The sequence below is a fragment of a genome, unplaced genomic scaffold, assembly GCF_019419815.1.
Source record: "Pyrus x bretschneideri cultivar Hongxiangsu unplaced genomic scaffold, Pyrus_bretschneideri_v1 Contig13, whole genome shotgun sequence".
Lineage (NCBI taxonomy): Eukaryota > Viridiplantae > Streptophyta > Magnoliopsida > Rosales > Rosaceae > Pyrus > Pyrus x bretschneideri.
In genome coordinates, this window is record NW_025999424.1 from 6161010 (window position 1) to 6180160 (window position 19151).

Consider the following 19151-nt stretch of genomic DNA (forward strand, 5'->3'; position numbering starts at 1 on the left):
ATCGGAAAAATGAAATATTACAGTTTCGGCGTTCTTCTTCCCTTATTCTCCTGCGTCAAACTCACCTCCTCCCAATCCGACCTTTTGATGAATGTGCAAAATGCTACAAACAAATTCTTGCACGAACATGTCATGGGATTCCTTCATAGGCAAGGTATCCAATTACACCATGGTCCATAGACTGTAGATATATAGAATTTCATAAAAACCGAAAAACAACCCAACCTGAAGAGGGATGAAGAGAAAAGAGCAGTGGTCACTGCGTCATGGGAGCCACCATTGGCAGCTGGTTAGGTCGTCGGAAATCGAAAAGAGGGATGGTGGGAGAACGATAAAAAGTAAAAAGAAGAGGAAGGAGGAGAACGATAAAAAGAAGTGGAAGGGAATTGTTACTTTCAATCAACGATGTTGCATAAGTCTCCCCGGAGCTTGGATTGGATTCGTCGGAGCAAACGGAGGGGTTGTGATGTTAATGCCGGTAGCTGGATTTTGAATTTTAGTTTGTTTTTCTTATTTAATTTAAGGATAAAATTGTGATTTGGTAAACAAAATTTTTAAGTTGGTTTTAGAGATAAGATTGATGGGTTCATATAAATTTTCCTTAAATGTTTCATTAGTTTGGTCTTCTTCCTTAAAATATAGATTATATACATGAATGACGACTTTTCTTTTGTTAAAGGATGATTTTTGTAATCATAATGTTTATAATATGTCGATGAAACATTGATATATTTTGTTATTGATGTATTATCTATCAATATTAGCGACGTGAACACTGTATTAATGGTATATTAAAAAGAACAAATTTCTTGTACATAGAAAAACTTTCTTTAACTTTGAAGGTGTGAAATGAGGAACTAGCTTAATAGCACACTATTGAAGAATATGGTTTGTACCATATACACTATTCTAGAAGGTTTTGTTGCACGGTTTTTGACTTGTTTAAAATTCTTGCAATAATACAAACACGGTGGCAGAGCAATCACAATAATGCTTAAACATACTCTTGCATTATTTACATGTGCGGCATTCGAGAGACATCCCAATAATACTTAAAGGTACTCTTACTTGCATTATTTACATGTGCGGCAGTCGAGAGAGAGAGAGAGAGGATAAGAAGATAAAAGCAATGTTATTTCCTCCTTTCTTCATTTTTTTTAAAAGTAAACGTGCACTATTTGGGGAGAGAAACGTGCACTATTAGGGGAGAGGTTCTGTTCGGAATCTTGGACAAGCCTCTATTAGATGGGGTTGAGACCAAAATTTGAGAAATGATGAGTCTGGCAAATCACTGTCGGAGCCAACTGGTTCGGTCTATTGATCTCTCTTTATACATATATTCTCTTTGATGCACCCACTCTAACTTGATTTCTCTTTATACGTATATTCTTCTTATATTCGAGTATTTCAGTTTAGTAAGTGATTTTAAATTTCGTGGACGAAATTCTTTTAAGGGGGGTAGATTGTTACACCCCACCCCCAATTTTAAAGGTAGTTTTGGGTTTTTATTTAAAAATTGTTTTTAGGGCCTTAATAGGTGTGCCCAGGGGGCCCACCTTGCTTTTGTGTCCCCGGTCTCTCTCCTCTCTGTTCTCCCCCGAGTCAACCTCTTCTCTCTCTCTCTCTCATCCTCTCTCTCTCTTTCTCACTTTCAATTCTCAACTCCCTCTCACTCTCCCCTCACACCCGTGTTCTCCCTCCCTGCACACCCTCATCTCCCTCATCATCAATCACCACAACAACAACAAAACATCATCACCATCACCCTTGTGTTCTAAAAAATGAAGAAAGAACACCCCAAACCCCTCTCTTCCATTCGGCCGGTACTGTGCATCGTCTTTCCCAATGAGTTTCGTGATTTCCCAACATTGGTAAGCTTCTAAAAACCCTTGGGATGTGTTTTAGGGTTATATCGAAGCTTGTTTTAAGTTGTGTATACGTTTGAATCGTAGAAAATAGCTTGAAGTAGCTTTTCCAAATTTTCCAACGAGCACCGCACCTTTCGAGTAAATTTTTGGCCAAACCACGGTGATTTGCCAGCGTGCAAGGTATCAATATCTTGATCTCACTGAGTACTACAACTTTCATTTTTGTTTCACTCGATTTCGTTGAGTAACGATTAAGTTATGAGCCTTGGAAAGTCAACCCAGAAACCGGCCAAAGGGTGGTCCTGAAAACCACCCTCAACCCAGGCCTTTGGGCCAGGTTACCAAGCCTATACCAAACCCGGAGCCCAAATGTCAAGAGTCCAAGCCTCGGGAAGCCCAACCCAAATCCCTTTTTATTTAAACCCTAACCCTTTTACAGTGGGCCGGGCTTAAAGTCCAAACCTTTTAAACCCTTGGACCCAAACCCTTCAGGCCCAACCCGGTCCAACCCAAAACCCTTGACCCCGATCCGTTGACTTTGACCTAGTCTGACTGTTGACCCTGATCAACGGTCAGCGTTGACTTTGATTTTGATCGCTCGATCAACGTTGACTTTCGGGTTTTCGTCCAAGACCCCTCTTAGGCTAATTTCGACATCCTGAACTCGTTTCTGATGTCTGTTTTTCCCAAATTCAATTGTTATATTAAAGCTTTATTAATTGTACCCTTTATGTGCTTAGGGGCGATTATTTGTGGCGTTTCTATCTTCGCTAGTTGCGTGGCTATTCGGCAGCTAAGCACTGTGAGTGAACCCCTTCTAAATATACATGTTTTGATAGTGGAAATGCATACATGAGAAGCATGATTTAATGATTATGTTCTATGAAACGCTTTGAGATAACATGCTTATTGAGGTTATTTTGAATTATTACTATTTTTCCTATAACCCGTGTTCTTATAGAATATTTAATGGATGACGATATGATATTTAGAACATGTTTAGAACACCTCTTTATAGTATAGATGATGGATGACTTTATACTATGAAGTTGCTTTTCAATATATATATGTTCAATGGTTTTGTACTTACCTAGTGGTCCCAATTTCGCTACGGACGAAGGGATATATTCTGGTCCGTCCTGAGCGACGGTTATGGTGTTGGCATAAGGCCTGAAGTGGTTTTTCTCTGGTTATTAGCACATGGACGGAGAGCTGGCACAGGGCCTAAAGGGATATTTTCCTCTGACTGTTCGCTCAGAGACGAGGAGTTGGCATGGGGCCTGGATGGATATTGGACATTCATTAGTGATTATGATATATATGAGTTACGATTTGAGACATTGCACGGCATGCTAGGTTATAATATATGTGTTTTCATAAAACTTGGGGGTTAGTATGTTGATTACTGTTTTATTATATATATATCGACTTGGTCCACTCATGTTTGTTTGACGCCCCCTTCAAGATTTAGAATCGAGCATACAATCCCGGCATCCAGGCACTTCCGCATCAGCATCTTCGAGTCCTCTTGGTGTAGGATCCATTCTTTTATTCATTCAATTTTATATTATCTCTTTTAGTGTTCCAGATCAGATGTGTGCTCTGAACACGTTCATTAATTGCATATTCATTATTCTTTTATATTTATGAGTCTTATCTATCCCTTGTTTTCAGCATTTGCACTCAATAAATGGCTTTCGTCACCCTCGGGTGTCGGCCATCACATGCCTATCCTGGTATTCGGGGAATATCGGGATCGGGGTATGTCAATAATCATAATTATCTTTGATGAGTTTATATATTTTGAAACCGTTGAATGATAACCTTGTAATCTATACAATTAAGTTTAACAAAGAGAATCAAAAAAAAATTTTAAACTCTAATACTTAAATATATAAGAGGTAAGGTAGAGGATAAGCAACAAAATTTTACATAGAATAAGATAGAGTTTACAAATCCTATTGGTGCTAAATTAATTTGAATTTTGATATGACAATATATATGAAATTTCAAAAAATGGGAAGAAGAATATCTTTGTAGACTTGGAGTCTTGCTTCCGAGTTGGACATTGAAAGAAACAAGTGGTCATTTATCACAGTGGTGGAAAGGTGTTGAGCCTTTGCATGACGGCGTGGATTCAAACCTCATCGGTGGCTAATCTAGCATCTAATTTAACAAAATCTATCGTTTGACAAAAAAAAAAAAAAAAAAGAGTTGGACATTGAAAGAGAGAGAATTAAAAAAATAAAAAAAAGGGAAAACTGTTGATTTTATGTCATATAAATGAGAGATTATATTCACACACCTTAAATTACTTCTTCCCACACCATTTTAATTTTTTAATATTTTTCTATCAAGTGTTAGTGGTGTGTAGAATATTAAAAAAATAAAAGGGTGTGTGGAAAGTAATTTTGGATGTGTGGATATAATCTCTCATGATGTTAGAGTTACTGGTGGGATGTAAATCAATAGACCTGAAAGTTGGAAGTTAGTCTGAAATAGAAAAGAATAGGTTTGAATTTATTGTATTGCAGACCGATAAGAGGAAGAGGAGGGTTGTGAATGAAAGAGATGTAAATAATAGGAGGAGGATTGTCTTCTAGAATTTTTCTCGTGAAATAAATTACACAAACTCGTTTTCTCTTTTGTACAATTATATATTTTTGGCTTTTGATTTTCCTTTGAGCCAATTAATTGAAAAGTCAGAAATAAATAAGAATGTAAAGTTTAAAAAACTTATTTCCTGTTCATAAAATTTGAGAGTGAAGGGATGCTTTAAAAAATCACCTCAACCTCCATGTAAGAAACATAAGCAAAGCTTCATTTACTGGTATCCCGGCCTTAACGAAAACTGCTACTTGACTTTTTCATGCTAGGAGTTACCTGTAATTACAAGTTGAAATATACCAAACTGACTTATTAAAAAGAGTTTTTAGCAAAAATAATTCTTGAGATTGACATAATTTTTTACTTTGGTTCTTGAGATTTAAATTAATAGAATTGGTCCTTTAGTTTGTCCATCATCAATCATTTTAGTCTTTCCATGAAAAATCTTCATTCAATAAGAAAAAAAATAACAAAAACCCCTCAATTTGGATACCATGACAAACATCCTCCAAATAGACCGGCGGGACAAGCACTGCCACTTAGAAAGTACATCATTTTGGATCTAGGAACAAGTGGACACCAATCAAAACTTTCGTATCAATGCAGATGCAGAAGCCAAAATGTATGAAACCATAACTAAAACAAATTCTTATCCAGATGCATAAAGTTCTACTTGACGTATGTAACGCACACATACGACTTAAACATCATAATCAATAGCCAGCTTCCACCATTTGGCACACTATCCAATTAAAAAAGATCCTAAGATATGAGTTCTGTCGTGTTAATCATTAACTCTAATTTCCCTTAAGAATGTAAAGAAATTAAAAACAATCAGATTTAGACAAGTCTCTGGTGTCCATAAAGAAACTTACTGCAGTTTGATTGGTTAAATTATCAGTTACCAGATTCTTCAGACAATAAGGTATCTCTTCAAGATGGATAACTCCCTAGCAAGAAAATTTTCCAGGGACGAGTTCATATCATCGGGTATATATCATAGCATCCACACGCAGGGTATGGGCGACAACACCATGGTAGAGTTACCTTAGGGAGGCCTGATAAGGATCCCCGAACTAACCCAACTTGGAAGGATGGGCCTCCCGGGGACAACAAATGTTGAACGTGATTGAATGTTATGTGCCTCTTATGATCTACATCTAAGATTGGGAGTAGATCACTAAAATGCACAAGCGAAATACTCGACAGCATTCCCTTTTTACAGGGACAAATTCTTCCCCTGAGTTCATATCAACTTGTAAATTGCCAACCTTATTCTTCAGACTACAGATACGTAGAACCTTATCAACATCTCCACTACCAATATAGTAAATTGAATACCGCGCAAGTTTTTTTTTCAGTTACATGGAGGCAAAGCCGACGAACTAAACAACAATCAACCTAGACCGGGACTTGCCAGTCTTATCAGTTACCGTGCAAGTTTGTAATCTTACATTTCCCAGTCAACCAGACTATTCATCAAACGTCAGGCATCACCATCATTTGAGGGTGATAAGCAAAATATTCCAAAGATTAACTGATTTCAATGTAAATAATTATTTGGTAAGTTCACGTTTTTAGCAATCCATATGCCATCATATAATGCATACCAAGTGAGGGGAATTATATTTTGATCTTGCTAATAAATATTAACCTAATTATTTCTCTTATGAGATTTAGCAATATCCATGCGCCATCATATAATGCATACCAAGTGAGGGAAATTCTATATGTCACACGATTGCAATCAATTCAGCTCTCTGTGATTATATGATTGCACCATCGTATACAATTTTTTCAGAATCAGAATTTGCATCCTTGGAATTGCGTACATGATATATATATATATATATATATATATATATATGAGGGTGATAAGCAAAATATTCCCAAGATTAAATGATTTCAATGTAAATAATTATTTGGTAAGTTCACGTTTTTATATATTGATATTGAGCTAATCTTATGGTTTTAAAGTTCTCACTAATTCAGTGTGGTGACATATACACAATCTCCACTTTGAGGCTTTTAAAGGTGAAATGATAGCCATTTTATTACAAGTGATACGAACATCAAAGAGGACATTTTGGATATTAAAGAGGTCTTCATTCCAAACACTTCAAGATAACATAGAATACCACCCTCCATTACTCATCACCCTATTTATTTTTGTTGAATGGGTTCAAATTTTACGATGTGTAGTGGATAGATACAAATCTCAAAATGTAAGCAAGAATGCACCCTTTAAGTAGGGTGGTGTGCATTACCACCAATTTGGGGGTGGTGAGCAACAATGCACCCTTTAATCTTTGCCACTTAATTGTGAGTGATGATTGGGATAGGATTAGCAATCAAAGATATTAAACAATCTTTGGTGACCCCAATTGAAGTTCCAATACCGTCTCCATGTTGGAAAATAGAGTGAGCAGTCCGAGCCATATTCAGTGACATTTTTACAATTGATTTTGGTATGGCAGTTTTTGAACTCTCCTCATTAATCTTCTTCCACGAATAGCAGATCAATTCGTTTATGCAGTCCTGAGCTTCTTCTTCAGATATGCCTCTTTCTTCCATGCAGCACTCGATAGATTTTGCCACATCACCTCTCTCACTCTCAGCCTTAGTTAATTCCAGGAAAAAAAAAATTAGAATCTACTGTTAGTTGATAACTATTTCATTTTTTTTTTTTTGTTTTTATTAAAAAAATTAAAAATAAAATGATTATCAAACCACCCTTGTATAGCTGATGTAAATAACACGTATATATATTTTACCTTGGAAGTGGCCAAATCATCGCTAAGTCTAGTGATTAGAGATGACCAATATATTATTTGAGAGCCATGCTTAATCGAGTCATCAAGTGAGCTTTTTGTTATGATGTTGCATCCTGGCAACAATAAATAAGCATGGAGGGCTACTCCAGGACCACCCACCGAAGTCCATGCATTCTTTAAGTACTCTTCTAGGGTTGGTGTGTATCCATAGTAAAATCATCGTGCTTCTACCAGATATGATTTACAAAGATTTACCCACTGCAAGCGCAAGCGCGCACACACAATAGTAAATAAATCATAAAATAAAAAATAAAAAAGGGAGAAATAGAATAACAGACCATTTTTGTAATTCGCATACTAATTTATTATGGCCTTTGACAACAAAAAAAATACTAATTTATTATGGTCCATTATAACCCTAGTTATCCTACACGCTCTACTCATGTATTTTTGTCTAGTTAACAACAAAGATCCACAAGTCTAACATTGTTAGTGACGACCTCGATCGAGTACAAATAGAATGTTCTTAAGCAACTTAGCTGTCATCTCTGTTACTAGTTACCTCTTTCTTAATTTAAGGAAGAACACTTAAACCATTGTTTTTAAATACGTTATCAGTTACTTCATTCCCAAAGTTGAGCATGGCTGTGTAAATTGGCTTCATGTACTCCGGAAGCTTCTCCATGGCCTCCATATTCCACCTGCATTAAACAAGCAAAAACGAAATCAGAAAGCAACAAAAAAAACAAAATCACTCTTTATATATATATATATATATAATTGCATCTATTAAGTACTTTTGTTACCAAGATAAATTACATTTTAGTACTTGAATTAACTACTTACCTATATACTGCACGTGTATAGAGCTCGAGTTCATCCAAAAATCCATAAACATCGTACATGTCATCAATTACTGTTAGTATGCAAACGAATTTGGTGAGGCCAATCCTCCAATTCGAGAATTGGGGCTCATAATTGACTCCCATTGCCCACAAATAGTTCTCCATCAATCTGTCTCTCGAAAAATTTGCTTTATGTTCAAAATCCAAATCTCTCCACCACCTGCATTTGTTGGATATAATCTTAGTGAAATTTAACTAAAGACCTGCATCAGTGTGAATACTGAGCATTGTAACATAAAATTGTAACTAAGCTAAACATTGAAATAAAATGACCCGGGGGGGGGGGGTGCGATACTATGTTAAGGGTAATATATATGTGGTCTGTATTTTACCAACGTGTGTAGATGATGACACATTATATATAAACCTTATATATGTGGTCATTATTTTACCAACGTATGTGGATAAGGTCGCATTATATATAAGCATGCAAGCCTCAAGCCTTTATAATGTGCGTAGGGCAAATCCTATCCTCCACTGTATGTGTCAGCAGAAAATCAAATCAAATTGCAAATAAAATACAAAAGAAAATTTATATTTCTTGCCTTGACAGCTCCTTTATCTCTCTCTGATATAATGATTGGACAATATTATAATCCAATTGGGCTAATTCAAGCAAATCCATGTTCATAGAATCGTCCTTTTGGTAGATATCGATGAAGCTTCGAGCTTCTATCCTCTGCATCCTCCAATGTAAGGGGGTTTCCAGTGATTGCTGAACTAGTTGCTTTAACAAACCGTCTTCACCCTCCAGTGTTCCCACTAATTGTCTCAACTTTTTGGCACTAAAACTTTTGGCTTCCTCCAAAACATGATCTTCCTCAAGCATACCAAGGTGTGAGGCTTCATACAAGCTCAAAAGTCCCTCCATGTCCTTGCTTAAGCTATACTTGAATCTTCCGTCTCTGGTTGTAAACTTGTTAAACACATCTGCTCAATCATTTTGTCACCATAACTCACAATTAATTAAGCGTTGCTTCGAAAACATTTAATACTAATTGTGATCAACAAAATAATTCATGTGCTTTACCTGGGCTAATAGGGATACCATGTTCTCGTAGTATCTGAAACTGCATGGCAACCGCATGAAGATCACTTGATGTACTGGCAGTACTGGAAGAACCAAGGCTAGTTAGAACTGCTTGGATCTCTTTTTCAAAATGATAGGCCACTCCCAATCGCTGCATTGAGTCGATAAGCTTTAACATCGAGAAAGTGCTAGTAGTGTCTTTAGTACTACTAGTTGATGCTGCCAGTAACGTTATAGCAACGTTTTGCTTTAGACGCTCCAATCGCGCCCCATGTAATTCATACTGCAAGAATGAAAAAAAAAATAAGCCAAAAAATTATCAAGATGTGTTCATGTATGCATGAGTCATGACAACTTGCAGAAGATTAAATTATACGTACGGTGTATTGAGTGGTGAAGGCGTCGATGAGTTTGGAATCCCAAACGGTAGGATGGTATCGAGCGAGTCGCCGTTGAGCTGCCGGAGGATTACTGATAACCTCCGATGATGGTGATAAGTTTATTGAGACATAAACGAAGGAGGATTGTTTTCTTACTGTCATTTGAAGCAGAACTTTTGGAAGATGGATTAATCTTTGATAGCTAGTACTAGTTGAGACCAAAGAGGGAGAGAGCGAGGAGAAGGTGATAAGTGCCATTGTTATAACTTAGAGTTGAATGTTCTTAGCAAGCTATAGTGCTTGTTTATATATAAGCAAGCTAAGTGCCATTGTTATAATTTTAGAAGCAACCTTTGGTTATTATGCAAATGAATCATGAAAAAGAACTTGAAATGCTTTCTGCAAGAAGTACATACTTAGAAGCATCTTTCAAAATGCACTTCAAGTGTTTTTAAAACCCAAAAACAACCAAAAGTGATTTCAGTCATTTTAAAAATATTTTTAAACATGCACAATATTATCTATTCACATTACCCATACTTATCTCATATGAGTTTTTATGTTTTGAAACCATTGCATGATAACCTTGTAATCTGTACTATTAAGTTTAACCGATAAAAATTTCTAAACACTTAACACTTAACTAAGTGGTACGATGGAGGATAAACAACAAAATTTTACAGAGAACAAAATAGATTTTACCAATCCCATTGTTGTTGAATTAATTTGAATTGTATATGACAATATATATGAAATTTCATAAAGTGGGAAGAAGAATATCTTTGTAGACTGGAGTCTTGCTTCTAAGTTCCACCGTGAAAGAGAAAGATCAAAGTTTTTTTTTTTTTTTTTAATTTAAAAGTGAACACTATTGTTTTTATGACGTATAGATATAATAAAATATTAGAATTAGTGGTGGGATGTAAATTAATGGACCTGGAAGTTGGAAGTTGGAAGTTGGAAGTTGGTCTGAAATAGGAAAGAATAGGTTTGAATTTATTGTATTGTTGACATAAGAGGAAGATGAGGGTTGTGAATGAAAGAGATAGAACTAATTAATAGGAGGATTGTCTTTTATAATTTTTCCTGTGAAACAGTGGCATAGAGTCCACGTTCAGAATATGATTTGTGCTGGAAACACTTTATTGCAGAAAGTTGCACATTTTTTCCCATAATTGTTTAAAACCGTACATAATACTTAAAATGGCAGCAGCTGTCATCTCAATAATACTTAAACGGATCGCTAACAGTTATCCTTAAAGAATTCTTAAACTCCAGATATTTGAAAGAAATTCTTGATTTTCAATTGAAAAATATGATGAAATTGATTACTGTTGAAAACCAAATTTTGTATCTCTGGGTTATGGAGTCAAGTATCCTCGTATTTTGGTGGTATAATCATGAACTCAACTCCATAAATAAGATTGGCATGAGTGTTGTGTTACTCGTACTCTAACTTTGATGAATAACTAATTGATTTCTTTTCTTTCAGTTATTCCCTTCTGTATCCTAGTCTATTAATAACAAAACTGATTCTTCCAATGCAGCAACAAATAATCTTTTAACCCGTGAATTACGAACTCTCCAATCACTTTTCATAATTAAATGGCGCTTACTTCTTTTAACTTTTTTGACATCTAAAATAACACAAATTCGTCTTCCGTCATTCACATCTTCTTAGAAAGAACTCGACCTCAAGTTCTCTTGAAGAAGTTCATCTTGAACAAACATTTTATCTTGTGTGTTATGACCATTGATAGACAAAAAATAAATTGATGTTGAATTTTCTGAAATAAAAATTGATCACTCATGAAAACCAAATCTTGTATCTCTGCAGGGTTATGGAGTGTAATATCTTGAAAAACAGCCCCTAATAGAAAGCAATGGCAGAAAATATATTTGCCTCTAAAAAAGGCGTTGTCGTTGTTATTAGGGGCAAATAGTGTCAAATTTTTGCACCTAGTAGTCTTATCTGTCACGTTGGAAATCTTATTTAAAAATATTCCACTAATATCTTTCAACCATTTTTTTTTTTTTTTTTTTTGTCAAACGATGGATTTTGTTAGATTAACCATTGAAGAAGTTCGAACCCACGCTGTCATACAATAACTTAACATCTTTTCACCACGGTAAGGAGCCACTTGCAACCATTTAAGGCGGAAACACCATTTAAGGCAAATGTTTCCGCCCCAAATACTTCCAATATAATAAAACACACACACACACACACACACACACACACACAATCAATAAAATATTATTTATTTGGTTGATAAATAATTTCTTTTGAACAATTCATTGTTCTCATCGGTTACAAAACCCAAACAACTCTTCATCTTCTCCAGAAAAATAAACCTTCTCGTCAATCCCTTGTTCTTAATCTCTGATGAAGTTGTCCAGAATAAATCTCGAAGCCGTTTCTTCTCTTAAGTTCCCTGCATGACGAACGATTTCAACTTACGTTTTTTCTCAGTTAGCAACTGTAAATATATCAAAGAGCAACTATTAGACTAAATCATAACCGCAATTATAAAACAATTAGAACAACAGTAAAACTTCAATACCACAAACAGTTAAATTTACAAGAAAAATCTAAAAGTATATATTAAAAAAAAAAAAAATCCACAAGCAAAATCCATAAGAAAGTATGTACCTCTACAATAAAATTTCTTGCCAAAAACTTTAACCAACTGCACTTCAGCCTCTTCCGCCCTCAAATTAACTTGCAAAACAGAAAGTTTAATGGAGAAATAACATTGAATTAAACTATAAAGAACTAGTTTTTCTCTCCATTGAATCATTGCAAACCTTTCTTTTGATGTTTCCTTCACTTTCTGGGACATTTCCACGGTAATATGGCAAGGAAGAAAGAGAAAGATGAGATGATGAAGAGGAAGGAAGAAAAGAAGAGAGGAAAGGGATTCATAGTGCAGGAGAGGTGGAAGGAGAGACGGCAGAGGGAGGAAGAAGGGAAAAACAGCAATCAGGAGATAATTTTTATATGAATATATTTTTTTGTTTGAGTGTAAAAATAAAAAAAATCGTTAGGGGAAATTTATTCCGCCCCTATTACTGATAAAAGTAATAGAGGCAGTTTCTTATTTGTCCCTATTGCATTAGTTTTTCAATTTTGAAAAAAAATTAACCAAGATTAAGTAAAATGACACGTGTCAATTGATTAGATGTATGGTGATGAGCAAAAATGCTCCCATATCCTGCCTCTAATATTCTGCCCCTAATAGTCACTTTTCCATAAATAAGTTTGACATAAGCCTCGTGGTACCCGTATTCTAACTTGGTTGAAACTTCATGGATTTGGAACTTGCTTGCTTGAGCAACCACAAGATGTTAGTCCAGTTGATCTGATGCAGGCTCCACAAAATTTATTTCGTCTCCCACAATGATTTCAGCTTCTTTTGTTTGAGACATATTTTGACCTAGAGAACTACTTGTGAGTCATCAACCTTCTCGTCAACAAGAAGATCAACCTGCAACTCGTCCTCTATATCAGATTTTAATAGCAATTCTTCTCCTCAATATTTTCGGGGTGTATTATGACCGCTCGCACTTCAGATTCTTTTGAAATTGTGTTTGGAGCTTGACCTCTTTATAGTTGAACAATTCTGTTTGTCAACACCTTTTCTCTTTTTGCACTACAATAAAATTTTTATGAGTTATTTACAAGTTTTCTTTTCTTCTAAAGTTTTGTCTTAACATATAAAAATTTGTTTTGAATCTTGAATCCTTAGCAAAATCCATATATTCCGAATAGGTCCAAATTTCGATACTATAAAATTGTGTCATGAGAATATTCTTCATCTTCCATGATCAAGATCTAATTCAATCTTTGCCTTGCCACTTGGGAGCATTTTTGCTCACCACCATAAATTATGGTGTATGCTCACCACCCTTTTTATCACTGTTAAATGAGTTTGAATTTCTAGATTTGTATAGTGGATAGGCACAAATCTCAAAATTTAAACACATCTAACGGTGATAAATAAGGTGGTGAGCAAAAATGCACTCTTGCCACTATCGTTAGCAGCACAACCCTTCAGTTTGAATGAAGCATTCTTTACCTTCTTTTCTTCGGGAAAATCTATGACAATAAAGTAGCGCTCCAATTTTCAAATCCAATAAAAAACTTATCGATGCATGGGATTCCAACAAAATAATCGATCTTTGAATAAAGTTGATGGCTGACTTAGTAATTTGACATATTGTCAATATTTTCCTTCCACCAAAACCAAAATTTATTGCTTCATTTATGTTTTTTTTAACAAAAATAATAAAGTTGGGTTGATGTTGGTTTAAAAATAATAAAATAATACTTAAATATGCTAACATTTAAGGTAAGGCAAGTGAAATGTCTTTGGAAATAGCAAAAAGCATATTTGAAGGCAGTGTCAATTTTGACATCTCTTTGTTCATGTCAGCTTAGCCTTCTTTTCCATGTCTATTTTAACATCTTGATTGGAGTAAATGGTATGTCATTTGTTACTGTTATACGTCTATGTGACATTTTCGACATCTCCTTTGAAGATGGTCTAAGATTTCAGAAAATAGAGACTGCACATCAATGTCACGAATCCTAACCTTATCTCTCTCCCTATAAATACAAGCTAAAAAAACCGATCAATTATGGTCTCACCTTGACAAAATCAGAGGGCATATATACTTGAGCTTTCTTGAGAAATTGAACCAACCTAACCAGAATTATGAAGTTCCTCTTGGAGTTGGGTTCGTGTTACCGTTCATCGTCATCGTAAACCTGAGATCGCGTGACGAGACCAACCCATGGGAAAAGCTCCACTTTAAGTCTTTTAAAGGAGAAACAATAGATGTTTATTACAAGAACTGATACGAACATCAAAGAGGACATTTTGGATAAAATTTAAGAGGTCTTCAATCCAAAGACTTCAAGATAACACAAGGGAATAGTTTTGCTCACCACACTTAAGTGATGGTGATGCTCACCACCCTATTTATTGTTGAAGATGAATGCCACATCATATGTCATCTCAGCTAGTTTGTTATGCCACCTCAGCTAATAAAACAGTTAGGTTGTTAGACAATCAGATATACAGCTTAAGGCCTAAGCTTACCTTGATACTATATAAGATTGTAATTCTCAATGTATCGATTCATTCAGAAATATATAAAGATATTAGAGCACATAATTCTTCATTCTCTCTCTTCCTTTCTCTTTATTTCTTCGATCATTAGTTCTCTGCAATACTAGTTTTCTTTTCTGTATTCATCAATGGCAGTATCATTGATCTGTTATCATGGTATCAATCGCCCAGGACAATCCTTGGTGTGTGTATCTTCCACTGGCTTTTCTTGCAAGTACTGAAGATAGTTTAGAGGTGCGATTCTTGGAAGTTCTTTGAAGGTGGTTCTGTTAATCTCCAATCTGGGCTTTATGTGATCTGGGTTTTTTTTGATATGCAAATGGGGTATACAATGTGCTATCTGGGTCCTGTGATTCAAGATTCATGGCGGTTTCATGTTATATTTGAAGTTACGGCACTGTATATGTTTGTGTAAATGCTAGTTTTCTGTGTGATTGATCAATACAAGGCCAAAGTCGTTATTGACAAGATTGATAGAATTGTGAAGTAGTTTCTTGATATCCACTTGTTAAAGGCCGATGCCAAAGTGTGATTGAATTGATATAGTTGTGTTTCTTGATTTCCACTAGTTAAAGAGCGATGCCAAAGTGTGAAAAGTGTTATGTTCAAGATTGGTTGAAAGTTGTCTTAGTTACCATTTGATTGTGAATTCTGTCTACAAAGTTGGTTAATTTGAAGAAGAAACAAGAAATCTTGGTGAAATTTTTTTGAAGTTGGGTATAATGGTAGCAAATTCTGTCAAGATTGAAGATCTATTAGGGATGATAACTGTAAAGCTTCAAGATGATAATTTCACAAACTGGAGCTATCAATTTCAATCAGTGTTACCAGGTTATGATCTATTTGAGTTATTTACTGGTGAGTCTAAATGTCCATCAAATTATTATGTGAGTACAAATGTTGGGGTTACAAAGGAAATAATAGTTTAATACAAAGAATGGGTGAAGAATTGTTGAGTCTGTTAATTGCCACTCTCTGATGAGGCAATGGATCACATGGTTGGTTGCAAAACATCTCATGAGGCTTGGGAATGTCTTCAAGAAAGATTTACATCAGTTTCTATCATTAGAGTGAATCAATTAAAGTCTGAGTTTCACATTACACAAAAAGGCATAGATTATGTGGATAAGTATCTGTTGAAGCTAAAAGGGATTAAAGATCAACTTGTTTTTGTTGGAGAAAAGATCACTGACAATGATTTCATAATTGTTGCAATATATGGATTGCCACCAAAGTTTGAGGTCATCAAAACAATAATTTTGGCAAGCGATTCAAGTATTTCATTAAAAGATTTTCAAGCTCAGCTTCTCGGTGCATAGAGGTATATTAAATCCAGGATGTCAAGTTTAACCAATTCTATGTCTGCTTTATGTGTACAAAGAGAGTCATCAAATACACAAGGAGAGAGTTCTAACTCTCAAGGATCTCAAGATTTTAATTGTGGTTCTGGTTATATGGGCAATGAAGGAAAATCTTTTCAATCACAGCAAAGGAATATCTTCAACAACAATAACAGAAGATTCTATGGCAACAACAACTCCAGATCATTTTCAAACTTTGGAAATAGACAAAGGAAACTATAATGGATACATATATAATGGAAAAATTCCTCAAAATGGATCAAATGGAGCAACTAGTTCATTTTCTGGCAATAACTCAGGTTTTGGAAATAATTTTTCTGGAAATAGTTTTAAGCAAGGCAGTAACTGGAATGGCAACACCAATTATAAGTCTTCAGTGTCACCTGAATGTCAAATATGTTCAAAAAGAGGACATACAGCTCCAAATTGTTATCAAAGGCATACTTCCAATGGTCATTCATCAAATGGCTTTCTGGTTTGTCAAATATGTGGAAAGAAATGAAACGCATCTTTGAAGTGTTATCACAGGAACAACTATGCCTATAAAGGTAGAACTTCACCTCAATCTCTTGCAGGGATGACAACACATGGGTTAAATAATGTAGGTTCAATTCCAAATGTTCATGATTTTTTAGTTGCAGACACTTGGGTGGTTGACACAGGTACCACTCACCACATAACTGCCAAACTAGATATATTGAATCAAGTTACTCCATATAATGGTGATGCTAAAATCACTGTTGGAAGTGGTGAAGGTTTTCCAGTTCTTATATTGGTTCATCTGTCATAAAAACATCTTCTATTTCTCTCATTTTACATAATGTACTACATGTGCCAAAGATAACTATGAATTTATTATCAGTAAAAAAGTTATGTATAGACAATGGTTGCTGGGTTATCTGTAATAATTTGGTTTTCTTTATACAAGACAAGGCAATAGACTTGATTTTGTACCAAGGAAATAGTGATGATTGACAGTTGTTTAAGATTCCAGTCTGTGTTTTTCAGAGATCATTTGCTGCACGATTGGGAAGATATGCTGCTTTTTTGGGAAAGAAGGTTAAAGTTGCTAATGGCACAAACGGTTAGGACATCCATCTGAAGAAATATTGAAGTCCATGCTACAGAATAATCAGTTACTAGTTAGTGTAGATGAATGCTCTTCATTGTGTATAGCTTGTATTCAAGGCAAAATGGGCAAATTACCATTTCATGTAAGACAAGAAAGATCTAAAGTTGTGTTTGATAAGATTCACACTGATGTTTGGGGTCCATCACCTCAAAAGTCAGTTGAAGACTATAGATGTTATATCAGTTAGATGACCAATCTAGGTTTGTATGGATCTTTCCTATGGTAAATAAATTAGATGCATTTCCGATATTTGTCAAATTTTATGCATTTGTGACTACGCAGTTTAATTAAGCTATTAAGTGTCTTCAATCTGACAGGTGGAGGAAAGTATGAAAGTAAAGTGTTTAAGGAATTTTTGCAAAATAAGGGCATTGTTCATCAATTATCATGTCCACATACCCCATAGCTGATTGAGATTGCAGAAAGAAAACATAGACACTTGGTAGAAACAACTTTGACAATGATGAATGAATCACAAATTTCTATGTCATTTTGGTACCATGCATGTTCACATGCTGCATGTTTTTTATAAACAGAATGCATTGTAAACTACTTGGGATAAAATCTCCATATCAAGTGTTGTTCAATCAAGATCCTAAAATTCACATTTTAAAAAATATTTGGCAATGCAGTATATCCTTTACTCAGGCTTTTCAATGGGAATAAGTTGCAACCAAGGTCAGTTAAATGTGTCTTTCTTGGATTCACTCAAGGATACAAAGGAGTTATATGTTTTGAGATGAAGTCCAAAAAGTTTATACTGTCAAGACATGTCATTCATGATGAAGACATTTATCCTTTCAAGAATGAGAAAAATGCAGTTTCATGTAATACAAGAGAATTGTCTAAGTCAAGTTTATCACATGTTGTGATCTAGTTACCAGAAATATGTGAACAAGTTCAAAGGCAAGGAAATGAGTGTATTGATAAACAAGTAGTTAATGAAGAAACAAGGGCAGATGTTACTGAGTTAATGAAGAAACAAGGGCAAATGTTAATACTGAGTTAATGAAGAAACAAGGGCAAATGTTAATACTGAGTTAATGACAGATAATAGTACAAATTCAAGTAACAATGAGCTTCATGCCAGTATGAATATGAATGACAGTAGTGTTATTTCAACTGATATGGAATATGTACCTCAAAGTCATCATCACTCTTGTACAAATCAAATGTTGCCTGTCCATTCCACATTGCAGCTTGAGGTAATTCTCCCTATACACTTAGAACCAAAATCTAATATTTGTACTAATAATTTTCTCAGTCTGTCATGACTAGACTGAAAAGTGGAGCTATTGAAAGAAAGAACTATGCAGCTATGATTGCTTCATTTCCTGAACTGCAATCACTCCAGTTAACTAAAGATGAATTATTTACTGGAGGTTATTCATTTGTTTATGAGATTAGTGATATTTTAGAACGAAGTACATTTAGAAAAGCACTAGTATACCACAGTGGCAATTGGCAGTGCAAGAAGAGTATGATTATCTCATAGCACAGGACACATGGATGCTGATACCTCCATCACATGACAGATCAATAGTTGGAAGTAAATGGGTTTCCAAAATCAAGAAGAATCCAGATGGAAGTGTGTCAAGATACAAAGGGGCAATGTTTTTCTCAGGAACATGGTATTGATTAGTTGGATACCTTTAGTCCCGTGGTGAGACACATAACAATGAAAATAATTTTAGCAGTTGCTGCAGTGAATCATTGGGATCTCAGGCAATTAGACATTAAAAATGCCTTCGTACATGGTGATTTACAGGAAGAAGTTTATATGAAACAACCTCAAGGTTTTGGTTATCCTACTAAACCAAATCATGTTTGCAAATTGATAAAGTCACTATATGGTTTAATGCAAGCCCCTAGGGCATGAAATTTCAAGTTCACAAGCTACTTAGTTGTATTGGATTTCACTGCATCTCCTTCTAATACAAGTTTATTTGTTAAGTATGA

General features: G+C 35.1%; 1 pseudogene; it reads right to left on the bottom strand.

Annotated features, from left to right (window-relative positions):
• Window positions 1-6559: 6559 nt before the first annotated feature.
• Window positions 6560-9916, bottom strand: LOC103942210 (annotated as a pseudogene).
• Between the last annotated feature and the right edge of the window lie 9235 nt (window positions 9917-19151).